Source organism: Mauremys reevesii, linkage group 12 (assembly GCF_016161935.1).
Source record: "Mauremys reevesii isolate NIE-2019 linkage group 12, ASM1616193v1, whole genome shotgun sequence".
NCBI classification, from domain to species: Eukaryota; Metazoa; Chordata; order Testudines; family Geoemydidae; genus Mauremys; species Mauremys reevesii.
The window spans coordinates 37,528,405-37,534,397 of NC_052634.1; the positions used below are offsets into that span (position 1 = coordinate 37,528,405).

General features: G+C 48.6%; 1 long non-coding RNA gene across 1 annotated transcript; it reads left to right on the forward strand.

The window, feature by feature from the left end:
* The first annotated feature begins 2,154 nt into the window (after positions 1–2,154).
* On the forward strand, positions 2,155–5,492 carry LOC120375610. The gene is made up of 4 exons (XR_005586665.1): positions 2,155–2,210; positions 4,587–4,675; positions 5,092–5,187; positions 5,456–5,492. It is a non-coding gene; the product is annotated as an uncharacterized LOC120375610 (long non-coding RNA).
* Positions 5,493–5,993: the final 501 nt, after the last annotated feature.

Below are 5,993 nucleotides of genomic sequence, written 5' to 3' on the forward strand. Positions count from 1 at the left end.
GAGGGAAGAACAGAGGAGAGACACAACGACAAGGAAGCGAGAGAGAAATGGAGAAAGGAGGGTGGGAGAGGCAGGAAACACAGGGAAGAACAAGCAGGGCCCTACAGGGTGTCCGGGAGGGGGCTGTTTTCCTCCTCAGTGACACTGAGTGTGACAGACAAAGACTTGGCAAAATACTAAGAACTAAAATTTTATTTCCGATGCGAAGGGCAGATTCTCCCCTTGTTCCTCGTACGTGGGTGTCCCATGGGGAGCAGTGGGTGTTCTGCTGTGAATGGAGCAGGGCACAGAGTCCTAACCTGATGCCCTGGCCACTGGCCGTAACGGACAGGGCAATGTGGCCCCCTCTGCGCATGAGCTGGACGCCCCAGGGTTACTGCTTCAGCTGAAGGGTTCGGGTGTTTTGGTGTTTAAGGGGCCAGGCTCATTCCCTGCTGGAGCCCTGAGCTCTGTCTGTGGCCACTGTCAGCATGTAGGACCTGCCCACTCTCTGCTCTGTGTCTCCTCCCTTTCCACATAATCCCAGTGCTGGTGCCCCTTGTTACTGCAGTAAACCAGCCTAGGGGGTGGCTCTGCCCCCCCCAGAACCAGAGCGTCCCTGAGAAAGCCCCTGAACAATGTCTCCGTTCCTTGCTCTGGTGTCTCCCCACTTCCCGTCTCTCTGGGGAGCACAGGGCTGAGGTGACTCACCATGACAACGACCATCTCAGGCTGCAAAGCTCAGATCCAGGTTTCCTGGAGTTTGGGGGTTGCTGGGCTCAGTCTGGGGATCAGGCCTATTTCTCACCCCTCCTTTCCCCAGCAGGGAGGATGGGACGTTTCGGAAGCCAGAGCCGTCGTTTGCGGAGCTGGAGAAGAGACTCAGCGATTTCTCTCTGCAAAGTGCCATGCTGCAGGAGGTGCTGCTGGGATTCAAAGGTGAATTGGAGTCTGGGGGTGGCGTCTCCTCTGGTTAGAGCGACCCGCGCCCTGGGGAGGAGTCGGGGACTCTAGTGATGTCACTGATCCTGGGCTCCATCTCACAGCCCAGCTCAGCGAGTCGCCCTTCCCCATGGAGCAGCCCTGTGGGGCTGGCTCTGTCTGCGGCGGCTGCATTATCGCCCTCTGGTCTCTGTCACCATCTCGTAGTTAACAGCAGTTCCATTAATAAGCAATGGGGATTTCTCCATGAATGTGAGGGCCTGAATTCTCACCTCTCCCATCTTCTCCTTCCCCTAGAGACGCTGCGACGGGGGCTGGGGAGCGACACAGGTATGTGTCTGTCTCTGACTGGCCATGGGGAGATTTCAGACCAATAACGATGTTAACGACAGGGGATTGCAGCCTCCAGCACCTGGAAGCTGTGTAACAATGGGAAGGGATGTTACTTTGTTCTTGCGCCACTATATTTTCAACTGATTGTCTCTTAAATATTTTAGCTCATCAGTATAACGCAAGTATTTAAAGTGTTTTGCAGGTTTTTTAGTACTCATTTTTTTTTACCTTTGCTTTCTTTAATTATTGCATTTTTAACTGACTACATTAATTTTAAGAATTTTATTTTGCAGTTTTAATTGCAGTAATATTAATAGTGTTTTTAATTAAGTTTACATAGTCTGATTTTAAAGCTTTTTTTTAAAGACCACTAAGGTCTTTGACAACTTTTCCTGTGTTTGAGTGGCTGCTTGATACTTTTTTTAAAAAAATACAAAGGCTGAGGGTTTTTTTAAACATATTTATTTGAAAGTTTGTTAGTATAGTTAATACAGACTTTTTTTGTTGTGACTCTAAATTGGTAATGTAGTCACATTTTTAACTTATAATTATTTTAGTGCACTATTTACCTCTTGTGACACAGGTTGTAGCTGATTTTTACACTTTAAATAAATAAAACAGCTATTAGCATCTAATTTGGTTAAAACAGCAATTCAATATATATATATATATATTTGCATAACCTGCACTTCTTTAAGAATGCAACGTTTGTTTGGTTCTTTTAATTAACGTTTTGCTCTAAATTTTTTTTTTTATGCTTACATTATGCCTTAAATTAATTTATATTTCTTGGAATGATTTTATTCATTTAAGATAGAATCTTAATTTTTTTTCTCCCCATACATTCCTAGCCATCCCAATGATGATTAATTTCTGGGAAACATCCTCAGCAGAATTATTTGAAGGTGTTGCACCCGAAAGTAAAGGCACAGAGGCAGTGGCTTGTGGGAAAGAGGGTAAGGTTCATTACTAATCCTGCTCTTAAAAAGAGGGGTCTTTTTAGAAAACTAGTTTAACATACAAGCACTAAGAGACTTTAAGAAAGTCACTAATCATGGGAGCAATTGGTCTCTTTGGAATGTATTTTAACTGACAAGCCCTTAGAGCCTTTCTGAGAAACAGGATAGAACTATGGTCAAAATGAAGTGCAAATTAATAAACGTGCATCATGAGAAGAGGAAGGAGCACAAATTAAAATATAATGAAAACAAAGCCTCTCAGAAAGGAAATATATCAGTTTAGTAGCAGTGTTGCCATGTCAGGGGTGAGGTGGGAGATGATTTTCTCTCCCCCCCCCCCCATCTCTATGTAGGTGGCATAGTTAATTTTTTATTATTTTGTTTACTAATTAAATCCATGTCCCTAAGGCCAAATTTGGCCTAGGTAACTTTGTTGCCACGTTTTCTTGTTTACCAAGCACAGAGCTTAGTACTGGCCCTGAATGACATCATTAGCCCCCTTTTGTTTGGACTAATTTAATTTTCTGTCGTTGGTCGTCTTGCACCTGTGCATGGCCTTCATGGCTGAAAAGAATTTAGCCTGCTTTTCAACAACTTGCTGCTATAGGTTATTGTAAGATCTTATGAACTTTTGTCTTCTTTTTACAGTGAAGTAAGGCAGAGAGTTCAAAACGTGGGTGTTACTGGAATTAACAGTTCCCAGGGTTGGTCCATATATGCCATTGCACTGGGCTCATTCACGCTTTGTCCGGGTACCATGTAGCACTCTCTTCCCATGCGTAGTCAATGCCGATACAAACGAATGATCTAGGCTGGTGTTTCTCAGCTGGTGGTTTGTGACCCCCGGGGGCTCAGGAAAGGCAGTCAGGAGGCTGAGAGATGTTGAGTGTTTCATTATGATCTAAAGCAAAGAAAATCTCCCTCCTGCACTCCCCTGTTCATTGTGGTCAGTGTTCTCTGCCAGCCTCTAGAAATATACAAGTTATATATAGACTCAGCAGGGATACATGTTTTATTTTTACTTTTTAAGTAAATGTTCAGGGGTCAGAAAAAAATTGACTGCCAATAAGTGGTACTTGCTTACTTATTTCAGCTGTGAAATGAGAGTTTGCAGCTGTGCACAGTAACCCTTTCATTGCCTGTATCCCAGCCAGCGAGACTGAAACCCCTGCGGTGGTTAGTAGAAATGGGGACGAGGCAGAAAGTTTTGATTCAAACTGGCACTGAGTGCTGTCAGCGATCGCAGGAGAGCAAAGGAACCCAGGGATCGTTGGTCACTAAGTCTCCCAGGCACAGGAAGGGATGGGGGGGAACAGAAGTCAGAAAATGAAGGAGAAATAAGTGAGGGATTGGGGGCGGAGGTCACAAGCTCCCAAACCTGCCCAAATCTGGTCATAGAGTCATAAAGTCTAAGGCCAGAAGGGACCCCTGGATCATCTGGTCTGACCTCCTGTCTAGCACTGGCTGCCAACACCCCCCAGCACCCGCCCACTAAACCCAACAGCTGGAGTGAGACCAAAGCCTTGCAGCCCCCAGGAGACTAGACTCTTACATGCCCCAGGCAGAGAATAGGAGGGACCGAGGTGCCCCAGTGCCCCAGACTCCTGCAGTGGCAGGGAAATGGTTAAGTGAGATATTTCTGGGTGATCCTAGTGAGTGCCCCACACCCCACGCTGCAGAGGAAGATGAAAACCCCTCCAGGTCACTCACAACCCGACCTGGGGGGAAAATTCCTTCCCCATCCCACCTATAGTGTCAGTTAGACCCTGAGCATGGGGGCAAGAACCAGCCAGCCAAGCCCCTTAGAGAGAGAGACTGAGTGATCAGTGCCACTTCACTGCCCTGGTCCACCCCGCCCAATATCCTGTCTTTTTCTCTGGCCATTACTGAAGCTTCAGAGGAAGGAGATTAAATAAACCCTGTCAAAATACACTGTGTGTGTGGGGGAAATCCCTTCCTGACCCCTACCAGTGTTGGCTGAAACCCTGAAGCATGAGGGTGAGGGACATAATACATAGAATGGAAGTGAGCCCCACTTAATGTTCCACTATTTGTCTCTATTGACAATGGCTTCTATCTTAACATCAACAGCAAACTTCATTTTATTTACCACGCCAGCATTGGGCAGACTTTGTCCTGTCCCTGCCTCTGCCTGGTCCCCACCATTGGGGGAGTTGCTCTCAGGGTTTTAAAACTAGCACAGTGGGTTTAGCACTGGTGGGAAGGGCCGGGTCTGGGCTGTGATAAAGTGATGGAATATTTTCCCAGCATGCGAGTCAGAAACATCTTGTGCAGGGAAAGGGCCGGGGAAGATCATGATGTGACAGGAACTAACTTCTGAAATCTTCCCTGTCACCCTTCTCACCCTGACAGGCGGCAGAGTAACACCCACCTTTGGCTCCAGATTGTCCCAGCGTCCCACGGGACAGGGAAGGGAACTGGCTGTAGTGGAGCCAGTCCAGGTAGGGATTATTGCGGGGTTGCTAGTGGGTTCCTGCTGGACGGGGAGGGGCAGGAAATACTGAGGGCCTGGGATCTTTGGGGGAGCTCAGTCTGGAGGTGGGATGGGGGCAGGAAACACCCAGGGTGGAGAAAGGGAGGGGGACAAGGCATGAGACAAACTTGCTGGGAATTGTTTAACCCAAGTCCTGGATTCCGGGAACAGACCCATGGGCCTTGGGGGAGGAAATGACCCTATTTGTGGAATGGGGTTGTGTTGGGGGTGGGGGAACCCTGGACAGCGCTGGGGAAACGTATCAGATTCCCAGTGCAAGAACATGAACCTACTGGCCAGAGGCGGCTAGGAGATTCGAAGGAGGGGGTGGGAGGTTACCCACCAGTGGGGCCTAGAGTAGATAACCCCTCCCCTTCCTTCCAGCTGCTGGCAATGGGAAGCCTGTTGGGATTCCTACTGGGGAGCCGACCCTGGAGCCTGCTGGGGGCCCCATCCCCCGTATCAGCCTCTGGCTTGTAGGTGTGTGATGGAGGAGAAGACCCTTCCCCCTCTGTCTGCTGAGGGGGATGAGGGGATCTCTAGCTCCCCTCCTGTTTTGCCTCCTGGCTGCTCTGAGCAGTATGGGGGTGGGATCCTGCTGACTGTCTCTCTCTCAGAGCATCCATTTGATTGGCTCCTCTCCCCCATGAATAGTGGGGCTGTGAGTGGGGCAGCAGGTTGTGAGTGGGGGGCTCTTGCTCTTTCAGAGGCCAGTGACCTTCGAGGAGGTGGCTGTGTATTTCACCAGGGAAGAGTGGGCTCTGCTGGACCCCCGTCAAAGAGCCCTCTGCAGAGACGTCATGCAGGAGAACTATGAGAATGTGACCTCGCTGGGTAAGGATTCCCGTCCCCTCCATTCTTAGAAGGGGAAATGAAGAGTTAAGGTTCACGCCAGCCCCACAATGCCACCTCTGCTCTGCCCTGTCTCAGCAACAGCCCATTGAGTGCATTGAAATGGGGCAGACTAAGTCCCTCAGGGTTCACATGCACCTCCCTTCATATCACAGTCACAGCTCTGCCAAGCTGCTCCAACTCCTCCCGCCACCATCCAGTTACAGCTACAGCTGACCCAGTGCACACAGCTGGAGTTATGTGGAGAAATGCTGGGATTCCCATCTCTGAACACAACAGAAACAATGGCACGTTCCTAGTCCTTCATAGCTATATTGGAATAATAGATTTTATGGCCAGAAAGGGCTATTAGGTCATCTAGTCTGACCTCCCGTATAACCAGGTCATAGAATTTCACCCAGTTACTGCTGTACTGAGCTGAATACCTTGTATTG